Source organism: Tachyglossus aculeatus, chromosome 4, assembly GCF_015852505.1.
Source record: "Tachyglossus aculeatus isolate mTacAcu1 chromosome 4, mTacAcu1.pri, whole genome shotgun sequence".
Lineage (NCBI taxonomy): Eukaryota > Metazoa > Chordata > Mammalia > Monotremata > Tachyglossidae > Tachyglossus > Tachyglossus aculeatus.
Window position 1 is genome coordinate 57,856,520 of NC_052069.1, and position 24,321 is coordinate 57,880,840.

Here is a 24,321-nt window from a genome sequence, read left to right on the forward strand (position 1 = left end):
CTATTCCCATTGTTCCAACATGACCTATACCAAGAGTCAAAGGATCAGGGTTCTAATCCCAGATCCACTACTTACCTGCTGTGTGACATTAAGCAAGTCACTTAATTTCTCTGTGCTTGCTCAAAAGGCTTGGCAAGTAAATCGAGGAAACACATTTGCTAGTTAAAGCCTACTTTTGTTGACTTGTTCAAGGAAATTGAGATAGAAGACAAGATTTCACCTGAATTTCCAAAATAATTCCCCCAAATTCTGTCTTGCTTACTTACCCATTTGAAACTTAAGACTTACAGTCTTAATCCCTATTTTACAGATGAGGTAACTGAGGCACAGAGCAGTTAACTGACTCTCCCAAGATCACACAGCCAACAAGTGGAAGGGCGGGGATTAGAACCCACGTCCTCTGACTCCCAAGCCTGTGGTCTTGCCAGTAGGCCTCGTTGGCTTTCTAAATGCTGTGGGACTCAGAGTAGGGTAAATGTAAGAATTAAGTCCAACCATAAGGGGAATAGGAGGGGAAAAAAAAGGAAAAACAGGCAAGAAGAAGAGGACCTGTGAGATTGTCTCTTCTATTGCACTCTTCCAGGTAACACACACAATACACACCCAGTGATTTAACTCCTCCTACCCCAAGCTCACTGCTACCTTCTAATTATTCATTCAGTCATATTTATTGAGCACTTATTGTGTGCAGAGCACTGTACCAAGTGCATAGGAAAGTACAATATAACAATAGAGACAGTCATGCCCAAAATGAGCTCATAGTCTAGAGGAGAGGAATAATTACTGTATTCGTTACGTGCTTACTATGTACAGACACCGTACTAGGCGCCAGGGTGGATATAAGCAAATCAGGTTCATTCATTCAATTGTATTTATTGAGCACTTACTGTGTACAGAGCACTGTACTAAGGGCTTGGGAAGTACAAGTTGGCAACATATAGAGACAGTCCCTACCCAACAACGGGCTCACAGTCTAGAAGTGGGAGACAGACAACAAAACAAATTAACAAAATAAATAGAATAGTAAATATGTACAAGTAAAATAGAGTAATAAATCTGTACAAATATATATACAGGTGCTCTGGGGAGGGGAAGGAGGTAGGGTCGGGGGGGAGAGGGGGAGGAAGGAAGGGGCTCAGTCTGGGAAGGCTTCCTGGAGGAGGTGAGCTCTCAGTAGGGCTATGAAGGGAGGAAGAGAGCTAGCTTGGCGGATGTGTGGAGGGAGGGCATTCCAGGCCTGGGAGAGGACGTGGGCTGGGGGTCAGTGGTGGGACAGGCGAGAATGAGGCACGGTGAGGAGGTTAGCGGCCAAGGAGTGGAGGGTGTGGGCTGAGCTGTAGAAGGAAAGAAGGGAGGTGAGGTAGGAGGGGGCGAGGTGATGGACAGCCTTGAAGCTGAGAGTGAGGAGTACCCCGCTAATCTCCTCACTGTACCTCACTCTCGCCTGTCCCGCCATCGACCCCCGGCCCACGTCATCCCCCGGGCCTGGAATGCCCTCCCTCGGCCCATCCGCCAAGCTAGCTCTCTTCCTCCCTTCAAGGCCCTGCTGAGAGCTCACCTCCTCCAGGAGGCCTTCCCAGACTGAGCCCCTTCTTTCCTCTCCCCCTTGTCCCCCTCTCCATGCCCCCATCTTACCTCCTTCCCTTCCCCACAGCACCTGTATATATGTATATATGGTTGTACATATTTATTTATTTATTTATTTATTTTACTTGTACATTTCTATCCTATTTATTTTATTTTGTTGGTATGTTTGGTTCTGTTCTCTGTCTCCCCCTTTTAGACTGTGAGCCCACTGTTGGGTAGGGACTGTCTCTATGTGTTGCCAATTTGTACTTCCCAAGCACTTAGTACAGTGCTCTGCACATAGTAAGCGCTCAATAAATACGATTGATTGATTGATTGATTTGCACATAGCAAGCACTTAACAAGTGCCATCATTATCGTTATTATTATTATCTTGTATCTACCCCAGTGCTTATAACAGTGCCTGCCACACAGCGCTTAACAAACACCACAATCATTATTATTACTATATATTATTATATTATTAATATAATATAATGTAATATTATATTATTTTATTATTATATTTATTATTATTATGTAAAGCACTGTACTAAATACATAAAAAGCAGAGAGAAGCAGAGTCCCTGTCCCACACAGGACTCAGTGTCAGAGGAAGAGAGAGCAACACATGTTAACCCTATTTTACTGATGAAGAAACTGAGACAGAGAAGTTAAGTGACTTGTCCAAGTTTGCACAAAGGGCAAGTTACAGAACTGAAATTAGAACCCAGGGCCTCTGACTCCTAAGCCTATGCTGTTTCCACTAGGCCACCCACACTGTTTCTCTAAAATAGCCTCCATTTTCAGGATTTGGGCTGTTGCCCAGACTCACTGACTGGACTAAGTTTTAAGAACTAAAAATCTGTTCTAACCCCCAGAAAAAGGTTAGTTGCAACCGTAATTTGCTTGAAAGTTTGGGCTCTGCTAAATAGTCACCTGGCATGTGGCCTTCTCTCACTGGCCTCTGACGGTCATCCTCGATCCACAAAATTACTTTGCAGTTCCCTGCTGCTGCTGAGAGGGTCCCAGCTGATTTGGCCTTTTCAGCTGCTTTTAAATTCTGAAATCAAGAAAATGTCTTGGTATTTTAATTATACTTTGTCTTGTGAGTATGTGTATTTGTACAGTAGAGAGCAGTGTAAATCAACATGCTTATCTTTTTTCTGTTAAATCCTACACCCTCTGATTTCAACTGTGAGACCCATGTGGACATTGTGTCCAACTTGATTATTTGTATGTATCCCAGTGCTTGGAGCAGTGTTTGGCACATTGTAAGTGTTTAACAAGTCCATAATGATGACGCCGATTAATGTTATTATAAGAAATGCATGTCAGTGCTTTATTATGCTGTAGCTTAGTACCTTTTATTAGGTTCTTTGTAGCAGTTGTCACATTATTAATTGCATCACTATCATGTCAGCACTTTTAGTGGAACCTTGGAGCAGAATGAAGGAGTTGATTTCTGCCTCGAGGAGTCTAATGGCAAACACTTTAGATAAATAGTCAGTATATGTGAGAAAATAGATAGAAATGTATACAAGTTTAATAAATACACAACTACATGAAGGATAAGATTGCTGTTGATAACATAGCACAGTGGGGATGGCGAGTGGGTTAATTAGGAGTTGCCTCGAAATAACAACAGTGATAATAATAATAAATATAATAATAATGGTATTTGTTAAGGGTTTTCTATTACCGAACTTACCAAACACATGGCTAAGCACTGGTATAAATATAAAATATCTGCGCAAACATAATCACTGTCGCACTTGGGGCTCACAGTCTAAGGGAAAGAGAGAGTGAGTATTTCATCGCTGTTTTACAGATGAGGAAACTGAGATTCAGAGCGGTTAAATAACTTGCCTTAGGTCACAGAGCAGGTGAGTGGCAGAGTCAGAACAAGAACCCTGAGTCCTCTGACTCCCAAGATGTATCCATGGAGGGGAAGACTACATGACTCGGCCCAACTGAGTGGGTAGGGCTGAATCAGGTGTGTGAACAACGGCTCAGAGGGGTGTTGTGAAGCAGGAAAGAGTATGAGGTGAAATCAAGTGAGAGAAGCTAACAAGTAGGTAAGAGGGAGCTGGATGGTTGAGAATCTCGAGGCTGATCTCACTTTTTGTTAGCATGGCTATAGAGCTCTTTGCTTCTGGCTGATGGGAGGGCTTTGCTTCCTCAAATGAAGAATTGGCACTGTGGTGATTTGATCCATTTTTTTATAGCTTTTTTTTTTCCAATAATTGAGGATACGATCGTGGAAATCTACCAAACTGTTGAGATGACTATCTTCAGATGAAGATGACATTCTGCTCCACCAAGTCCTTGCCTCAGATTATAATCGTAATGGTTTTGGTATTTATTAAGTGCTATGTGCCAAGTACAGGGGTAGATACAGGATAATCAGATCAGACACAGTCCCTGTTCCACAAGGGGTCAAGATGGAGGGAGGGAAGTATTTTATCCCCATTTTACAGTTGAGGAAAGTGAGACAGAGAAGATAAGTGACTGGCCCAGGGTCATTCAGACATCTAAAGCTGGATCTGGGACTAGGAGCCAGTTCTCCTGACTCCCAATCGTGTGGCATTTCCATGAGAAGCAGCCTGGTTTAACGAATAGATCACTGGCCATTGAGCCAGAAGGATTTATGTTCTAATCCCAGCTCGCTACTTGTCTGCTGTGAGAGACTGGGCAAGTCACTTATTTTCTCTGTGCCTCAGCTACCTCATCTGAAAAATGGGGATTAAAACTGAACCCTGTGTGGAACATGGACTGTGTCCAACTTGATTAGCTTGCATCTACCCAGTGCTTAGTACAGGGCCTGGCACATAGTAAACAGCTAAAAAATGCCATAAAAAGGCCATCTACTTCCCAGATCCATCTCCATCGTTCACTGAATAACTAAGCTGTGTTTTCCTATCTAAACCTATGCATTTAGATAGCACCCTATAATAATAATAATAATAATAATAATAATAATAATAATAATAATAATAATGGCATTTATTAAGCGCTTACTATGTGCAAAGCACTGGGGAGGTTACAAGGTGATCAGGTTGTCCCCCACGGGGCTCACAGTCTTCATCCCCATTTTACAGATGAGGTAACTGAGGCCCAGAGAAGTGAAGTGACTTGCCCAAAGTCACACAGCTGACAATTAACAGAGCTGGGATTTGAACCCAAGACCTCTGACACCAAAGCCCGTGCTCTTTTCACTGAGCCACGTTGCTTCTCTGTCTCCAGTCACTGAGACCAAGAGATCTCCTTTGCATTCAGGCTCTGATAAGAAAGGTGGAACTCTGAAATGTCAAAAGATATACTTACACTAAAGGGGGAAGAAAATTAAATTTATTTCCTTAAAGATAGAAAAGACGGGAGATGTATTCAAAGTGACAGAAATGGGAAGGGGGATGGAGAGAAGCATAAAAATTTGAATGAAGAGCATAAATGCTCTGCATCCACAAGTCCTGATCATCATCGTCATCATCATCAATTGTATTTATTGAGCGCTTACTATGTGCAGAGCACTGTACTAAGCGCTTGGGAAGTACAAATTGGCAACATATAGAGACAGTCCCTACCCAGCAGTGGGCTCACAGTCTAAAAGGGGGAGAGAGAGAACAAAACCAAACATACTAACAACATAAAATAAATAGAATAGATATGTACAAATAAAATAAATAGAGTAATAAATATGTACAAACATATATACATATATACAGGTGCTGTGGGGAAGGGAAGGAGGTAAGAAGGGGGGGATGGAGAGGGGGATGAGGGGGAGAGGAAGGAAGGGGCTCAGTCTGGGAAGGCCTCCTGGAGGAGGTGAGCTCTCAGCAGGGCCTGATCCCCATTGCTCTGTTCAAATGGCGGGATCTCTCTAGAAACCCTTCTAATATTATTGCCAAACTATTGAAAGATTAATATTTCTTTTCACAGTATATCATTATAGAGTTGGACAGATAATCAAGAACTCCCTGGCCAAGGACTTGAAAAGTTTAACTTTGATCAAGTGTGAATTCTACTAGAAATTTTCAGGGACGACTTAGAACACCAGACCTGTGCTTTTCAGGCAATGGCTGACACATTCTGGCTCCAGATTTCCACAGGTCAAGACACAGAGTCACCCCAAATCTGGCTCCTTGGAGGAATCTCCAGCGACTTCAATTTCTGACCTCTTGATCCCTAGCTGGGGGAGCCTGGTGGTCCTTGTCAGTCAGCTGCAACCCAGAAAGGGCAGCAGATTAAGGGGCAATGATCAATGCCTCCCTGGCTGCCTTGAGGAAAAAAAAAATAACAAAAAAACTCATGACCTTTTTATTGCTTCAAAGCAGTCTCAGATCACTAACTATTCCCAAAGCACCTCTGTGAGCTGGATAAATATTTAGGTTTCCAGATGGGAGAAGTGAGAGGTTAAGTTATTCACTCGAGTTGCTGAAGTTCTGAAATCCATTTTTCCTCCCTTCTGATCATTGTTTTTCATCCAGAGGCTTCCACAGACTGACACAAACCTCTAGAGGATTTCTTTTTTTTTTTTACTTCACAGCCCTAATCATTGGGTTGTTTTAAATTTGAATGCTCGCAAAACTTCCTTAATTTAATTTATTGTGGGGTGAAGGCTATAGCATGTCTTTTACAGCTAAAGGTCATACAGTAAGTGTTATCAGTTCTAGAAAGATACCTTGTCATTTCTAATTTGTTCCCTTCAACGGTTAAAAATGAAAGTTTTTTTTAATTTATTTATGTAGATCATCTTTTCCTTATCTTAAATTTTCTTACTCCAAGGGACATATGTTATCTTTTTTTTAAATAACAATGAATAACAGGTTTACCTTCGTGTAGGGAGTTGCCTTCAAATGCAGAGATGCCTCTGTTGGTGAGATCCTCTCCATGAATCCATAATAATAACTGAGATATTTCTGAAGCACTTACTGTGTATCAAGAACTGTACTAAGCTCTGGGATAAATACAGAATAATCATGTGAGAAACAGTCCCTGGACCAGATGGGGCTCACAGGCAAGAGGAAGGGAAAACAGGATTTTAAGCCCTGTTTACAAATGAGGAAACCGAAGCAGAACAAAGTTAAGTGACTTGCCCTCAAACACATGCTCTTTCCACTAGACTATGCGGCTTCATGAATCCATGAATGTCGCTCCAACTTCAAAGACCTACTTGAAACTTCATTCCAGTGTATCTAAAGATTATATGTGTTTGTTGCTTGTCACACCTGTCTCTCCTTGGCTCCAGGAGAAAGAAGTTTTAATAGATCAGCATGAAATGCTGAGTAAATTATGTAATTTCAAATAAAATAAATATAAGCACTGATGGTAAGAGTAAACTAGAATGGGCGTTGGGTTTTCATGATCATTGATCGTGATCATTGTGAAAGAATTGGTGAAGACTTCCTATAGGATGTCAGACTTTAGGGGGCTTTAAAGGTGGGAAGAGCTGGTATTTGATGGATTTCAGGAGGGGTTCTAGATTGGGAGTGCTGTGTGAGGAAGAGGTTGCAAGTGGAGCATGGCCTGGACTGGAAAGAGCATGGTGCTGAGAGTCAGAGGACCAGAGTTCCAATCCCAGACCTGCTATTTGTCTGCTGGGTGAACTCGGGAAAGTTACTTAACTTCCCTGTGCCTCATTCACTTCATCTGTAAAATGGTGATTAAGACTGTGAACCCTATGTGGGACAGGGGCTGTGTCTAATCTGATTATATTTTATCTACCGCAGCTCTTAGTACAGAGCAGTGTGGCTTAGTGGATAGAACATGGGCCTGGGATCAGAAGGACTTGGGTTCTAGTCCTGGCTCCACCACATGTCTATTGTGTGACCTTGAGCAAGTCATTTTACAGCTCTATGCCTTGGTTACCTTATCTGTAAAATGTGGAGAAGAGTGTGGGCCTCATTTGGGACAGGGACTGTGTCCAACCTGATTAACTTGTATCTATCCAAGTGCTGACAAATGGACCCGGCCTCTGAGTTAATTTCCTAGTGGTCTATATTTCTTGGTTACTCTTTAGACACAAAGGAAACTGTAGAAGAGACAGAATGAGACCTAAAGACATATGCCTCCTCACACTTCAAAACCCCGAAACCTAATGAGAAAGAGGCAGCAGCAGCAGTGGAAGAGGAGGAAATACTATGAAGCAGGTGAATTTTTTTTCCTTCTTTTCTCTCCCTTTCTTGTCCTCCTTTTCTTCTCTTTCCCCTCCTTTCTTCCCTCCTTCTCCTTCCCTTCCTGTCTTCATCCCCTAATTTGCCCCTGGCCTTCCTAAAAGCTCCATCTCATAGTGCTCCCATCAAATTCTAGGTACCTCTGCCTAGAATCTGAGAAGCAGCGTGGCTCAGTGGAAAAAGCACGGGCTTTGGAGTCAGAGGTTATGGGTTCAAATCCTGGCTCTGCCAATTGTCAGCTGTGTGACTTTGGGCCAGTCACTTAACTTCTGTGTACCTCAGTTACCTCATCTGGAAAATGGGGATTAAGACTGTGAGCCCCCCATGGGACAACCTGATCCTCCCCAGTGCTTAGTAAGCACTTAGTGAATGCCATTACTATTATTATTATTATTATTATTATTATTATTATTATAGGGTTCAGGTTATGCAATTTAAAGACAGAAAAGCTCATTCCAAATAAAAAATGTCTCTCTTACCAGCCCACAGAGTTTGGGTAATTTTTTAAGACACACACACTTGCTCTCATCATCATCATCATCATCAATCATATTTATTGAGCGCTTACTGTGTGCAGAGCACTGTACTAAGTGCTTGGGAAGTACAAGTTGGCAACATATAGAGACAGTCCCTACCCAACAGTGGGCTCACAGTCTAAAAGAGACACACATTTAGATGTACACAAATAAACTCAACAGACACATGTTTGAATGGAACAGAGCAACAGAGGAGGTAAGAAAAATTGCTCCTAGTGCTGAATTTACAGGCAACCTCTCTCTGAGGTCAAAAACTCTGGGTGTTGTAGCAGCTTCTCTCAGCTGCTGTCTCACTTTTAATAACAATGATGGTACTTATTAAGCGGTTACTATGTGACAAGCACTGTTCTAAGCACTGAGTCACAACGTAATCAGGTTGGACACGGTCCCTCTCCCACGTGGGGCTCACAGTCTTAATCCCCATTTTACAAATGAGGGAACTGAGGCCCAGAGAAATGAAGTGACTTGCCCAAGGTCACACAGCAGACAAGTGGTGGAGGCAGTATTAGAACCCATGACCTTGTGATTCCCAGGCCTGTGCTCTATCCACTATGACATGCTGCTTACCTCCAGCCACTGCTATTCAGTTCCCCACTGGGCTCTCCACCTTCCTGATTTTAGTAAACCCTTCTCTTTTCCTTTTGGACAGAGGTAGCAGAGAGAATGTGGGACAGGGACTGTGTCTAATCTCATTAATTTCTACCTATTCCAGTGCTTAGAATAGAGTTTGATCCAGAGGATGCGCTTAACAAAACAATTCTCCCTCCTACTTAGAGACAATCCCTGTAAGTCTGGGAAAGAGGCTGGGAAGTGTAGCAGTGTCACATCCTGATTGATGTCAGATGCATACTGACAACAATTTCTTCCTACACTGAATCTACTTGTGGCAATTTTTGTATCAAAGACCTAGAAAAGACTCGTGCTGTGAGAAGAAGATTCCCTAAGTATTTCCATTGTAGTACAGTTATATATTCAAATTGTGAAATGCAAACATATTTTCTCTCGAAGGAAGTCAGTGACTATATGAGCTAGACCAGATGGTATGGGAATCAACTGTGATATGGAATGTTTCTCAAATTTAGATGAATAAATTGGTCAGACACTTCAAGGTGGTATTTGCCCTCCCTTTGGCATCACTTATCCACATGAGTCTGTAACCTTTAGAGAAGCAGCGTGGCTCAGTGGAAAGAACATGGGTTTTGAGGTCAGAGGTCATGGTTTAAATCACGGCTCTGCCAATTGTCAGCTGGGTGACTTTGGGCAAGTCACTTCACTTCTCTGTGCCTCAGTTACCTCATCTGTAAAATGGGGATTAAGACTGTGAGCTCTCTGTGGTCCAACCAGATCACCTTGTAACCTCCCCAGTGCTTAGAACAGTGCTTTGCACATAATAGTAAGCACTTAATAAATGCCAGAATTATTAGTATAATTATTATTTAAGTACTTGGTATTTCACCACCCCCTAGCACCACAGCACTTATATTAACACTCTCCCATTTCCCTTAACTGTAATATATTTTTATGTCTTTCTCCCCGTATAGATTGTAAGCTCCTTGTGGGAAGAGATCATATTTACCAACTCGAACTGTATTCTTACAAGTGCTTAGTATAGTACTCTTCACACAGTAAGTTCTCAATAAATACCATTCATTGATTATGGCACAAATGACTATATTTCAGAAAATTGTATGCAAAAAAGTATATGTGTGTTTTTGTGTATGCATGCATAATGCTTCACTCCTCCAGAGCCTCCAGTGGGTTGCCCATCTACCTCCTCTTCGGACAGAAACCCCTTACCATCAGCCTTAAAGCACTGGATTAACTCTCCTCTCCCTCCCTTACCTTTATGATCTACTACAGCCCACCCTACCCTCTGAACTCCTCTAAGCACTTTTAATAAGGCTTTGAAGGTGAGGAGAGTGATGATCTATCAGATATGAAGAGGGAGGACGTTCCAGACCAGAGGCAGGATTTGGGCAAAAGGCTAGCGGTGAGAAGATGAGATCAAGGTACAGTGAATAGGTTAGCTTCTAGCGCTTAGAACAGTGCTCTGCACATAGTAAGCACTTAACAAATGCCATTTTTATTATTATTTAAGGGGTGAAGTATGTGGGCTGGGTTGTAGTAGGAATTCAGAGAGGTAGGTAAGTGGGGGCAAGGTGAGTGAGTATTTTAAAGCCTATGATAAGGAGTTTCTGTTTACAGAGGTGGATGGGCAACTGCAGGAGGTTCTTGAAGAGTGGGAAAATATCAAGTGAACATTTTTATAAAAAAAATGATTTCGACAGCAGAGTGAATTATGTCCTGGAGTGAGGAGAGACAGGGCTCAGAGAGGTCAGCAAGGAGGCTGATCCAGTAGTCAAGGCAGGAAAAGATAAGTGCTTGTATTAATGTGGTAGCAGTTTGGATGGAGAGGAAGGAAAGGGCAAACTTCAGCAACGTTGTGAAGACTGAACCAACAGAATTTGGGGACAGATTGAATATATGGGTTGAATGAGATACATGAGTGAAGCTAATGCCAAAGCTATGGACTTGTGAGGCAGGGAGGATAATGGTGCTCAGAAAAGTCAAGTGGAGGATAGGCTTTGGGTGGGAAGATAAGGAGCTCTGTTTTGAGCATGTTACCTTTTGGTATCAGTGGGACATCCAAGTAGGGATATCCTGAAGGCAGGAAGAAATGTGAGACTGCAGAGAGGGAGAGAGATCAGGGCTGGAGATGTAGATTTGGGGATCATCTGCATAGAAATGGTAGTTGAAACTACAGGAGTAAATGAGCTCTCCAATGGAGTGGATGTAGATAGTGAAAAGGAGGGGAATGAGAATCAATCAATCATATTTATTGAGGACTTACTGTTTGCAGAGCCCTGTACTAAGCCCTTGGGAGAGTACGGTATAACAGAGTTCCCTGTCCACAATAAGCTTACAGTCTAGACCCAGAACTGAGCCTTGAGCCTCCCCTTCTAGACTGTGAGCCCATTGTTGGGTAGAGACTGTCTCTATGCGTTGCCGACTTGTACTATCCAAGCGCTTAGTGCAGTGCTCTGCACACAGTAAGCGCTCAATACGATTGAATGAATAATAATAATAATGATGATGGTATTTGTTAAGCACTTACTATGTGCAAAGCACTGTTTTAAGCACTGGGCGGGGATACAAGGCGATCAGGTTGTCCCACGTGGGGCTCACAATCTTAATCCCCATTTTAAAGATGAGGTAACTGAGGCACAGAGAAGTTAAGTGACTTGCCCAAAGTCACACAGCTAACAATTGGTGGAGCCGGGATTTGAACCCATGACCTCTGACTCCATAGCCCATGCTATTTCCACCGAGCCACGCTGCTTCTCCACGCTGCTTCATTCATTCATGAATGAATGAATCAATCAATCGTATTGAATAAATGAATGAATGAGGGACTCCCATAATTAGGGGTTGGAAGGCAGAGCAGAACCCCACAATAGACTGAGAACAAGTGGCTCTAGAAATAGGAAGAAGACCAGGAGAGGACAGTGTCAGTGAAACCAAGGGTGGATAATGTTTTCAGGAGGAGGGGGTGGTAGAAATTGTCAAAGCCAGCTGAGAGATTGAGGAGGATTAAGGTGGAGTGTAGACCATTGGCTCCTTCTCAGGATCGCACCTGCCCCTCAGGATTGTACTCTACCAGTCTTGGTTGCGGGTGGGAGAGTCAAGCAGAGGCCTATCTATTCCATTCCTAGCTTGGGCAGTGGCTAGCGAGTGGAAGGCAGTCCTTTAGCTACAAGTCAAAACTCACCTGTGCTGGGTAGCAGCGGCATGGAAAAGAGTCGAGGGCGGAGACTCAAGTTTACTCTGTGGAAGAAGTCAATGGTAAACCACTTCTGTATTTTTATCAAGAAAACTATGGATACACTACCAGAACGAGTGCAGATGGAGGTGGGACGTTCTGGGAGAGACGTGTCCATGGAGTCACTATGGGACAGAAAAGACTCGACAGCATAAGACGAAATAGGCCGTTGGATTTGACAAGAAGATCATTTGTGACCTTTGAGAGGGCAATTTCTGTGGAGTAAAGGGGTCAGAAACCTGATTGGAATGGGTCAAGGGGAAAATTGGTGGAGAGGAGCTGGAGACAGCAAGAGTAGACAACTTATTCAAGGAGTTTGAAGAGGAATGGTAGGTAGGAGATGGGGCGATAATTGGAGAGACTGATGGGGTCAAGGTAGGGCTTTTTTTGGCTAAGGGAGAAATAAGCACGTGTGAAAGCGGGAGGGAAGAAGACTTTAAAGAGCGAACAGTAGAAAATGGCAATCAGTGAGAGAAGAAGGGAGGGACAAGTGCTTTGTTAAGGCATGAAGGAATGGGGTCAGAGGCACAGGTGAAGGAGTGGATTTCCAGAGAAGGCAGGAGATACTGCTGGGCAGGAGGAGGGAGAGACTGGAGAGAAGCTGGGGGGTTTTAGGGAGATCTCAACTGATGGTTTCAATTTTCTCAATAAAATACATGGCCAGATCATTAGGGGCAAGAGATGGGAGTCGTGGGGGAACAGGGTGTTTGAGGAGGATGATTAAACAACCCAGCTCTTAAAACAGTGCTTGGCACCTACTAAGTGTGCAACAAATACCATTATTATTAATATTAATAATTATGGCATTTATTAAGCACTTACTATGTACCAGGAACGGTAGTAAGCACTGGGGTGGATACAAACAAATCGTGTTGGACACAGTCCCTCTCCCACTTGCGGCTCACAGTCTTGATCGTCATTTTACAGATGAGGTAATTGGGGTCCAGAGAAGTGAAGTGATTTGCCCAAGGTCACACAGAAGACAAGTGGTCAGGATTAGAACCCATGAACTTCTTACTCTCAGGCCCCTGCTCTATCCACAACCCCACGCTCCTTCTGAAACAACTGGGGAGAGCAATGGGCGTGGGAGTCAATAATGATGGAGAAATAATATTGATGGTGTCCCCAGGTGGAGAGGGGTACCCACCATCTCGTGGCTCAGTGGCAAGAGCCCGGGCTTGGGAGTCAGAGGTCGTGGGTTCTAATCCCAGCTCCACCACATGTCTGCTGTGTGACTTTGGGAAAGTCACTTCACTTCTCTGGGCCTCAGTTACCTCATCTGTAAAATGGGGATTAAGACTGTGAGCCCCCAGTGGGACAACCTGGTCACCTTGTAACCTCCCCAGTGCTTAGAACAGTGCTTGGCACATAGTAAGTGCTTAATAAATGCCATCATTATTATTATTAATTATTCTCTGGGCCTCAGCTACCTCATCTGTAAAATGAGGATTAAGACTGTGAGCCCCACGTGGGACAACTTGATGACCTTGTATCCCCCCCCCCCCAAGCACTTAGAACAGTGCTTGGCACATAGTAAGTGCTTAATAAATGCCATTATTATTATTATTATTATTATTATTATTATCATTATTATTATTATTCTCTAGGCCTCAGTTACCTCATCTGTAAAATGAGGATTAAGACTGTGAGCCCCACGTGGGACAACCTGATGACCTTGTATCCCCCCCCCCCCTCCCCCAGCACTTAGAACAGTGCTGGGCACATAGTAAGTGCTTAACAAATGCCATTATTATTATTATTATTATTATTATTATTATTCTCTGGGCCTCAGTTACCTCATCTGTAAAATGAGGATTAAGACTGTGAGTCCCACGTGGGACAATATGATGACCTTGTATCCCCCCCCCAAGCACTTAGAACAGTGCTTGGCACACAGTAAGTGCTTAATAAATGCCGTCATTATTATTATTATTATTATTATTCTCTGGGCCTCAGTTACCTTATCTGTAAAATGAGGATTAAGACTGTGAGCCCCACGTGGGACAACCTGATGACCTTGCATCCCCCCCCCCCAAGCACTTAGAACAGTGCTTGGCATATAGTAAGTGCTTAATGAATGCCATTATTATTATTATTATTATTATTATTCTCTGGGCCTCAGTTACCTTATCTGTAAAATGAGGATTAAGACTGTGAGCCCCACGTGGGACAACCTGATGACCTTGTATTCCCCCCCAAGCACTTAGAACAGTGCTTGGCACATAGTAAGTGCTTAATAAATGCCATCATTATTATTATTATTCTCTGGGCCTCAGTTACGTCATCTGTAAAATGAGAATTAAGACTGTGAGCCCCACATGGGACAACCTGATGACCATGTATCCCCCCACCCAGCAATTAGAACAGTGCTTGGTGCGTAGTAAGTGCTTAACAAATGCCATTATTATTATTATTATTATTATTATTATTATCTCAAGGCTAAATGCTATCATCTTGTGACTGCCCAAGTCAGCAAAGCAGAACTTGGAAACAAGTGCGGGGCACCCCCCCCACCTCCAAAACTGTTAGATTGACATCCCAGGCAGGAATACAGAAGGTATCCCTTGTCCCCAATGCCAACCAAATAAGTCTTTTAGACTGTGAGCCCGTTGTTAGGTAGGAGCCCCCTCCTTCCTCTCCACCACCTCCCCCTCCCCATCCCCCTGGCTTTACCTCCTTCCCTTCCCCACAGCACCTGTATATATGTATATATGTTTGTACATATTTATTACTCTATTTTACTTGTACATATTTATTCTATTTATCTAATTTGGTTTATATGTTTTGTTTTGTTGTCCGTCTCCCCCTTTTAGACTGTGAGCCCATTGTTGGGTAGGGACCGTCTCCATATGTTGCAAACTTGTACCTCCCAAGAGCTTAGTACAGTTGCTCTGCACACAGTAAGCGCTCAATGAATATGATTGAATGAATGAATATGTTGCCAACTTGTACTTCCCAAGCGCTTAGTACAGTGCTCTGCACACAGAAAGCGCTCAAAAAATACAATTGAATGAATGAATGAACCAAATAAGGTATGGAGGAGAGGGGGAGGGTGGAGATTGGACCAGCAAAGGCCAGAAGCTGGAATGGCCTAGGAACACAGGAAATTAATACTTGTGGCCTTTGACTTTCTGGGTAGTTCACTGAGACTTGCAGCAGCCGGCTGCGTGTCACCTCTGCCCAGAGCATGAGATGTCCACTCTGGCTGCACAAAATGAGGAGCCTTGGGACGGGCGGTTGACCCGTTGAACACTCACGGGGCTGGAAGTTAGGGTATTTTGCCACGAACATGTAACGCATAAATGTAATCCTGAGTGGGAAGCATTTGTGGGTGGGAGTTACGTGCTTCGCCACGTGCAAACAAGGCATAAGTGGATTCCTCCTGGGTGGAAATAATAATAATAATAATAATAATAATAATAATAACAACAACAACAATAATGTTGGTATTTGTTAAGTGTTTGCTATGTGCCAAGCACTGTTCTCAGTGCTCGGGTAGATACAAGGTAATCAGGTTGTCCCACGTGGGGCTCACAGCCTTCATCTCCATTTTACAGATAAGGGAACTGTGGCCCAGAGAAGTTAAGTGACTTGTCCGAGGTCACACAGCTGACAAGTGGCAGAGCTGGGATTAGAACCCACGACCTCTGGCTCCCCAGCCCGTGCTTTTTCCACTGAGCCACGCGGCTGTGGGTGGGAGGTAGGTGTTTCACCGTATGCGAAGAGTGCATAAGTATATTCCTCCTTCTAGGGAAGCTCAAATATAATTTAAAAATCCTATTCCTCCCAAAATGGAAGTTCAATTTGCTGCATCCAAATAATTAAGTAATCATATTCCTCCTGAAAGGAAAGTTCAATTCGCCGTATGGAATAAATTTAGTATAAACTCAGCCTTTTTACCTTGGTCTCTCTCTCTCTTGCCATGCCAATTCTCAAACCTGTCCCTGGGCAATGGGTGACAGAGGTGCAGAGCAGAGGGCAGAGTTAAAATACGCAAGGATGTACTTGAGGTGGACAAGTTTGCCCTGATATCTGGGTTTCTGCCAGCAGTGCTCTGTGGCTCGTGCCCAGGTAATCCCTGAAACCTTCCTATCACATTACCCTGGAAATCCATTGCCAACACGCTGCCAACAGTCCTCTAGACTGTGAGCTCATTGGGGGCAGGAATGTGTCCGTTGTTATATTGTAATAATAATTATTATGGCATTTCTTAAGCACTTACTTATGTGCCAGGCACTGTATTAAGCGCTGGGGCAGATACAAGCAAATTGGGTTGGACTCAGTCCCTGTCATTCATTCATTCAGTAGTATTTATTGAGCACTTACTATGTGCAGAGCACTGTAGTAAGCGCTTGGAAAGTACAAGACGGCAATAAAGAGAGACAATCCCTGCCCGCAACGAACTCACAGTCTAAAGAGGGGGAGACAGACATCAGAACAAGTAAACAGGCATCAATATAAATATGTAGAATTATAGATATATACATAAGTGCTGTGAGGCGGTGAGGTGGGGAAGAGCAAAGGGAGCGAGTCATGGTGACATGGAAGGGAGAAGGAGCTGAGGAAAAGCAGGGCTTAGTCTGGGAAGGCCTCTTGGAGGATGTGTACCTTCAGTAGGGTTTAGAAGTGGGGAAGAGTGATTGTCTGGTGGATTTGAGGAGGGAGGGCTTTCCAGGCCAGAGGTAGGACTTGGGCCAGGGGTCGGCGGCGAGACAGGTGAGATGGAGGCACAGTGAGAAGGTTAGCACCAGAGGAGCGGAGTGTGTGGGCTGGGACATAGGTGAAAAAGGAGGTGAGGTAGGAGGGGGCAAGGTGATGGAGAGCTTTAAAGCCAACAGTGAGGAGTTTTTGTTGGATACAGAGGTGGATAGGCAACCACCGGAGATTTTTGGGGAGGGGGTGACATGCCCTGACTATTTCTGTGGAAAGATAATCTGGGCACAGTGAAGTAATAATAATAATAATAGCATTTATTAAGTGCTTACTAAGTGCAAAGCACTGTTCAAAGTGCTGGGGAGGTTACAAGGTGATCAGGTTGTCCCTCGGGGGACTCACAGTCTTAATCCCCATTTTACAGATGAAGTAACTGAGGTCCAGAGAAGTGAAGTGACTTCCCCAAAGTCACACAGCTGACAATTGGCAGAGCTGGGGTTTGAACCCCTGACCTCTCGCTCAAAAGCCCATGCTCTTTCCTTTGAGCCATGATGCTTGGACTGAAGTGGGGAGAGGCAGGAGGTTGAGTGGTCAGAAAGGAGGCTGATGCAGTAATCCAGTCAGGATAAGATGAGTGATGTACTAACATGGTAGCAGTTTGGATGTAGAGGAAAGGACAGATCTTGATGAAGTTGCGAAGGTGAGAGAGGCAGGATTTGGTGATGGATTGGATGTGTGGGGAGAATGAGAGAGCGGAGTCAAGGATGACACCAAAGTTATGGGCTTGTGAGATGGGAAGAATGGTTGTGCCATCTACAGTGACAGGAAAGTTCAGGAGAGGACAGGGTTTAGTAGAGAAGCTAAGGAACTCTGTCTTGGACATATTGAGTTTGAGGTGGTAGGAGGACATACAAGTAAAGAAATCATGAAAACAGGAAGAGATGTGAGCCTGGAAAGGGGGAGAGAGAACAGGGGAGGAGATGTAGATTTGGTTGTCATCTGCATAGAGATGGTAATAGAAGCCATGGGAGAGAATGAGTTCTCCAAGGGAGTGAATGTAGATGGAGAATAGAAGGGGACCAGTAATTGAACTTTGAGGCACCCCTACAGTTAGGGGATGGGAGTGGGAGGAGGAGCTCGGAAAGGAGAATGAGAAGGAACGGCCAGAGAGGTAAGAGGAGAACCAGGAGAGGACAGAGTCAGTGAAGCCAAGGTTTGGGTAATGTATTGAGGAGAAGGGGTTGGTCCCTAGTGTTAATGGCAGCTTAGAGATCGAGGAGGATCACGATGGAGTAGGTGCCATTGGGTTTGGTATGAAGGAGATCACTGGTGACCTTTGAAAGGGTGGTTTCAGTGGAGTGAAGGGTGTGGAACCAGATTGGAGGGGGTCCAAGAAAGAGTTGGAGGAGAGGAATTCAAGGCAGCTAGTGAAGACGACTCGCTCAAGGAGTTAGGAGAGGAAAGGTAGGAGGGAGATGGGGCGACAACTGGTTAGGGCTATGGGGTCAAGGGAGGGTTTATTTAGGATGGGGGAGATGTGGGCATGTTTCATTCATTCATTCATTCAATTCATTCAATCGTATCTATTGAGCGCTTGCTGTGTGCAGAGCACTGTTCTAAGCACTTGGAAAGTACAGTTCGGTAACAGAAAGAGACAATCCCTACCGAAGAACAGGTTCACAGTCTAGAAGGGGGGAGACAGACAACAAAACAAAGCAGGTAGACAGGCATCAATAGCATCAAAATAGATAAATAGAGTTATAGATATAATTACAGATATGTTCGAAGGCAGTGGGGAAGAAGCCATTGGAGAATGAGTGGTTGAAGATGGAAGTTAAGGAGGGAAGGAGGGAAGGCGTGAAAGTTTTTATAAGGTGCAAAAGAATGGGGTCTGATGCACATATGGAGGGGATGGCACTTGAGAGGAAGCAGGAGATCTCCTCTGGAGATAATAATAATAATGATGGCATTTATTAAGTGCTTACTTTGTGCAAAGCACTGTTCTAAGCACTGGGGAGGTTACAAGGTGATCAGGTTATCCCATGGGGGGCTTACAGTCTTAATCCCCATTTTTACAGATAAGGTAACTGAAGTACAGAGAAGTGAAGTGACTTTCCCAAAGTCACACAGCTGAACATTGGAGCCGGGACTTGAACCCATGACCTCTGACTCCAAAGCCTGTGCTCTTTCCACTGAACCATGCTGATTCTCACTGCTGGGAAGGATAACAAAGTTGAAGAGGGGGCTGAGAGGAGGGAGGATTGAGGACGGGGAGGGGGGATTTTGGGGAGCTCACACTGGATGGTGTTAATTTTCTTAATAAAGTAGATGGCTTTATTGTACTGATACAATAACTTGTATTCAACTTGTACTTCCCAAGCGCTTAGTACAGTGCTCTGCACACAGTAAGTGCTCAATAAGTACGATTGATTGATGGCCAAATCGATTTGGGTGAGGGATGGGAGGGGGCGGGGAGTGCAAGGGGCCTGAGGAGGTAGTTAAATGTCCCAAGTGGCGCTCACAGTCTCAATTCCCATTTTACAGATGAGGGAACCGAGGCCCAGGGAAATGAAGTGACTTGCCCAAGGTCACACAGCAGACAAGTGGTGGAGCCGGGATTAGAACCCAGGTCCTTCTGACTCCCGGGCCTGGGCTCTATCCACTGAGTCATGCTGCTTCCCAAGCATTCTGAAGTACTGCTTGAGAGTTGCTTCCCAAATACTCATAGTCTTAAACTGCATTTTACAGAAAAGGTAATAACTGTGGCTTTTGTTAATCACCACTTGCTAGACTTCTAGACTGTGAGCCCATTTTTGGGTAGAGATTGTCTCTATATGTTGCTGATTTGTACTTCCCAAGCGCTCAGTACAGTGCTCTGCACACAGTAAGCGCTCCATACATACGATTGAATGAATGAATGTGCTAAGCAGTACACTAAGCCCTGAGATCAATCAATCGTATTTATTGAGCGCTTACTATGTGCAGAGCACAAGATAGGTCCCACATGGCTCACGGTCTTAGTTGAATCCCCATTTTTGCAGATAAGGGAACTGAGCCACAGAGAAGTTAAGTGAAATGCCTGCTCAAGGTCACATAGCCGACAACTGGTGGATCCGGCATTAGAACTCAGCTCCTCTAGCTCCCAGGCCCATCCTCTTTCCACTAGCCCATGGGTTTTTTTGAGCCGAAGGAGAAGTTATTTCCATGTTTGCCCCAACAAAATTCCCATAGTGCCTAAATTCTGTTTACGAAAGTCATTCCTTTGCTCATATCATTTGATTTCGGAGAGAGTTGTGTAACCCCCTTTAGGTTTGTTTACATCTAACCCTGGATGTGTGTGAAGAGCCCAAAGGTACGGATTGTGCGGTGACTCTCCTTTCACAGTGTCCTGGGTCCAAAAGCTTGTCTTTTCTGTCAGAAAGTCTGTGCCAAGGTATGTTTGGGCTCTTTATCTTTAATCAACCAATCAATAGATTTTATTTCTGTGCACAGAGCACTGTATGTGAAGCAGCGTGGCTCAGTGGAAAGAGCAAGGGCTTTGGAATCAGAGGTCATGGGTTTAAATCCCACATCCACCAACTGTCAGCTGTGTGACTTTGGGCATGTCACTTAACTTCTCTGTGCCTCAGTTACCTCATCTGTAAAATGGGGATGAAGACTGTGAGCCCCCCGTGGGACAGCCTGATCACCTTGTAACCTCCTCAGCACTTAGAACAGTGTTTTGCACGTAGTAAGTGCTTAACAAATGCTATTATTGTTATTATTATTATTAAGCATTTGGGAAAATACTTCTGAGGCTCACCGTCACCCTGAATGTGGCATACTGTTATGTTTCAGGGTTTGGCTTTATTTTCAGAACTGCAGTCTCAGTAGGCATTTTTATATTGGATTGTTGAATCATGATTTTCAGAGGTTAGACAACCACCCTCTTTTTTGACCGTATAGAAATGCTAGTATGATTCAGAGAAGTATAAGTGAAGTATTTTTAAGGAGAACAACCAAAGTCTCAAAAAATAAGACGAAAGGATTGCCAGCAGAACAACCTGTGACCTCAAAGTCTAGGTTGATGTGGATGGCATTCCAGTTGTGAGCAACTGAAGAAAAATGAGACTATATTAAAAGTTACTGGATGTTCCATTTTTTGTTTGCAACAACAAAAAAGTTCAACCCAGTTTTCCCTAACAATCCCAGAACAACAGGGTGATAGGATTAGTTAAACTATCCTCTCCTGGATAGTAATCAGTAATTAAATCCCAACTTCCTCCGGGTGTAAAGTAAAAAAATCTGTACTCTTAGTTTATCCTGGTAGATGGCAGTTATAAGACACTGCTACCTAGGGTGAAGAAAGGGAGTATTGCTCTTTTAGAGAGCAGGCATTTGGGAGGCGGGGTTTGGGAAGCTTTGGGAACATTAGTTCTGAAGAAAAAGCTCTGGATGGGTGAGTTCTTTTTAGAACATTTTTTTCTTTGCTTTGCATTTGACCTTTTAAAAGGAAGTCATCTTTCCCCTATTAACTTATCCTGATGAGCCAATGCTGTTCGAACCGGAATATGGAATAAGATCTGGTTTTTAAAGGAAGGTGATTGAAGTTAAATGAAATGAATGATATGTTTTTGTTGTGAAGCTCTGTTTATTTCGCCTTTTGGGATTGTTTGTTCATTGCCCGGGAACCTCTGTGGTCGATTTTAAAGGGAAAATGGGGAATACTCAGGGCAATTTTCCCAGGGACAGTCAGCTGACTTAGTGCAGTGCTTCAGCCTCTACTGTAATAGGAAATTTCCTCTCCCGGAAGGTCAGTTTAGAGAATATGAGTCACTGAGAGATAATAGATACCCATTTAAACAAGCTGGTGGCCTTTCCCCTTTAGGCATTTTCCAGGTCTTAAATGATTTGACTTCTTTTAATTTAATCTGAGCTTTTGGTGTCAAGAAAGAGATTTGCATTCATCTGCAGACTCCATTTTAGAGTTTAAATTCCTCTTGGAAAACTTGTAACTATACCAACAACCCAAGGGAAGGCAGGCTGAGATTCTCATGGAGACTAGCTTTCAGGTTTTTTTTCCCCTTTAACTCTTTTGTTTTAAATTTCCTTTTAATGTATTAGTTTTTTATTTTCATAGTCTTAGGAGTTTGGGAAGATTTACACTGTAGTTGAAGCCTGGGAGAGTATTCAGAGGTTCATTTGGATGAGGTAAAAAGCATAATGTGTTTTTAGGAGAATATCAAAGTAGGGTATGGGCTCCTGGAAAGACTGAAAAAGAAATAGAATTGAGGAAACAAGGTGGGGGACTATTGACATTGCTTTTTTTTTTTTAATGGCATTTATTAAGCGCTTACTATGTGCAGAGCACTGTTCTAAGCGCTGGGGAATTTACAAGGTGATCAGGTTGTCCCACGTGGGGCTCACAGTCTTCATCCCCATTTTACAGATGAGGGAACTAAGGCCCAGAGAAGGTAAGTGACTTGCCCAAAGTCACACAGTTGACAAGTGGTGGAGTCGGGATTTGAACCCATGACCTCTGACTTCAAAGCCCGGGCTTTTTCCACTGAGCCACGCTGCTTTGTGATGGTATTCCCCCACAAGGGATTTAGTATTTTGGGAGAGCCTCAGGGCCCAAGGAAGAAATCCCAGCTAATGAATTGGGGCTTTAGGGGGATTTGTTATTTTTTGTTATTATTATTAACAATAATGAATTTTGATTTTTAAGCAGTTACTATGTGCCAAGTGCTGTACCAAGTGATTGGACAGATCCAGGATAATCAGATGGCAAACAGTCTCTGACTCACATAAGGCTCACAGTCTAAGTAGGAGGGAGAATGGGTATTTTAATCCCCATTTTACAGTTGAGGAAATTGAGGCACAGAGAACTCAATGGAAAAAGCGTGGGCTTTGGAGTCAGAGGTTGTGGGTTCAAATCCCAGCTCCGCCAACTGTCAGCTATGTGACTTTGGGCAAGTCACTTAACTTCTCTGTGCCTCAGTTACCTCATCTGTAATATGGGGATTAAAACCGTGAGCCCTCCGTGGAACAACCTGATCCCCTTGTAACCTCTCCAGTGCTTAGAACAGTGCTTTGTGCGTAGTAAGCGCTTAGCAAATACCATCATTATTATTAATGATTATTATCTATTATTATTATTATATTATAATTGTTATTATCTATTTATTTTATTTTGTTAGTATGTTTGGTTTTGTTCTCTGTCTCCCCCTTTTAGACTGTGAGCCCAATGTTGGGTAGGGACTGTCTCTATATGTTGCCAATTTGTACTTCCCAAGCGCTTAGTACAGTGCTCTGCACATAGTAAGCGCTCAATAAATATGATTGATTGATTGATTAAGTGACTTACCCAAGTTCACTCGGCATTCATTCATTCAATCAGTCAGCAAAGCACTGCACTAATTGCTTGGGAGAGTACAGTATAACAACAAAGAGACACCTTCCTGCCCACAATGAGCTGACAGATGTTGATGGAAATAGATAAATAAATTACAGACATGTACAGATATAACATGTGCTGCTGTGGGGATGGGAGACAGGTGACAGAGCTGGGTTTAGAACTCTCAGGCCTTGGCTCTTTCAATCAATCAATGATATTTATTGATTGTTTGCTGGGTACAGAAGACTGCACCAAGTGCTTGGGAAAGTACAGTACAACAGAGTGAGGGAGGAAGGTAGGGTCCTGAGAATAAAGGGGTGCAGGCACCCCTGAAATATGGGAAATATGAAGGAGCACTAGCTGTGTTGTAACACATATTCAATGTTATCATTAGTTCCACTTTTCGGTAGTTTGTCCTAGCGACACTCAAAATGTCCAGGTGATCCCACCCTTTGATCCCCATGAGGGAATGAGAAAAATATATTAATAATGATGATGGCATTTATTAAGCACTTACTATGTGCAAAGCACTGTTCTAAGCGCTGGGGAGGTTACAAGGTGATCAGGTTGTCCCACGGGAGGCTCACAGTCTTCATACCCATTTTACAGAATGAGGTAACTGAGGCCCAGAGAAGTTAAGTGACTTGCCCAAAGTCACACAGCTGACATTTGGCAGAGCCGGGATTTGAACCCATGACCTCTGACTCCAAAGCCCGTGCTCTTTCCACTGAGCTACGCTGCCAACCCAGATGTTTGACTTAGGGAGTGAAGGGCCAGGACTTGGAATTTCTATGCACACTCTTTCCCCATCACCAAACAATTGCAAATTCCTGGGGCATGAGAAGGTCTGCACACTTTCCTGCGAGAGGATATGTTGTATTGCCACAGCCGCGGCTCTACAAATTCTGGGGCAGATTAGTCAGGGAGGTAATAATAATAATAATAATGATAATTTTGGTATTTGTCAAGCACTTACTATGTGCAAAGCACTGTTCTAAGTTCTGGGGAGGATACAAGGTAATCAGGTTGTCCCACAGGGGGCTCACAGACTTAATCCCCATTTTACAGATGAGGGAACTGAGGCACAGAGAAGTTAAGTGACTTGCCCAGAGTCACACAGCAGACAAGCAGCAGAGTTGGGATTCTCAAAGCAGACAGTATCCGAAGCCTGCAGTAGGTAGAGTTTTGCCTGGATGA

At 43.6% G+C, this 24,321-nt stretch overlaps 2 protein-coding genes across 5 annotated transcripts in view; both read left to right on the top strand.

Moving 5' to 3' along the window:
- RNPC3 (RNA binding region (RNP1, RRM) containing 3) overlaps positions 1–9,846 on the top strand; it is a 49,216-nt gene extending 39,370 nt beyond the window's left edge. For 2 of the 3 annotated variants that reach the window (XR_005450352.1, XR_005450353.1), the window contains 2 exons: positions 7,586–7,715; positions 9,817–9,846. The gene's annotated coding sequence lies outside the window, so the exon portion shown is untranslated. Of the gene's footprint in view, positions 1–310; positions 327–7,585; positions 7,716–9,816 lie in introns of those variants that run through there. The other variant, XR_005450354.1, reaches the window with a different exon arrangement.
- LOC119926616 (pancreatic alpha-amylase-like) overlaps positions 1–24,321 on the top strand; it is a 49,522-nt gene that overhangs the window by 6,654 nt on the left and 18,547 nt on the right. Inside the window, exon 1 of one of the 2 annotated variants that reach the window (XM_038744758.1) lies at positions 21,095–21,186. The exons of the other annotated variant lie outside the window; for it this stretch is intronic. The gene's annotated coding sequence lies outside the window, so the exon portion shown is untranslated. Of the gene's footprint in view, positions 1–21,094; positions 21,187–24,321 lie in introns of those variants that run through there. 2 annotated transcript variants of the gene reach the window in all.